This window comes from Mandrillus leucophaeus, unplaced genomic scaffold, assembly GCF_000951045.1.
Source record: "Mandrillus leucophaeus isolate KB7577 unplaced genomic scaffold, Mleu.le_1.0 Scaffold3517, whole genome shotgun sequence".
Lineage (NCBI taxonomy): Eukaryota > Metazoa > Chordata > Mammalia > Primates > Cercopithecidae > Mandrillus > Mandrillus leucophaeus.
In genome coordinates this window covers 1-309 of record NW_012103718.1, presented here as the reverse complement: position 1 = coordinate 309, position 309 = coordinate 1, and positions in this window count along the sequence as shown.

The following is a 309-nucleotide window of genomic DNA, read 5'->3' as shown; positions in this document are numbered from 1 at the left end:
AAAAAAAAAAAAAAGGCCAGGCGCAATAGCTCACGCGTGTAATCCCAGCACTTTGGCAGGTCGAGGCAGGCGGATCATGAGGTCAGGAGATCGAGACCATCCTGGCTAACACGGTGAAACCCCATCTCTACTAAAACTACAAAAATTAGCCAGACGTGGTGGAGGGCGCCTGTAGTCCCAGCTACTCAGGAGACTGAGGCAGGAGAATGGTGTGAGCCCAGGAGGTGGAGCTTACAGTGAGCCAAGATCATGCAACTGCACTCCAGCCTGGGCAACAGAGCAAGACTCCATCTCAAAAAAAAAAAAAAA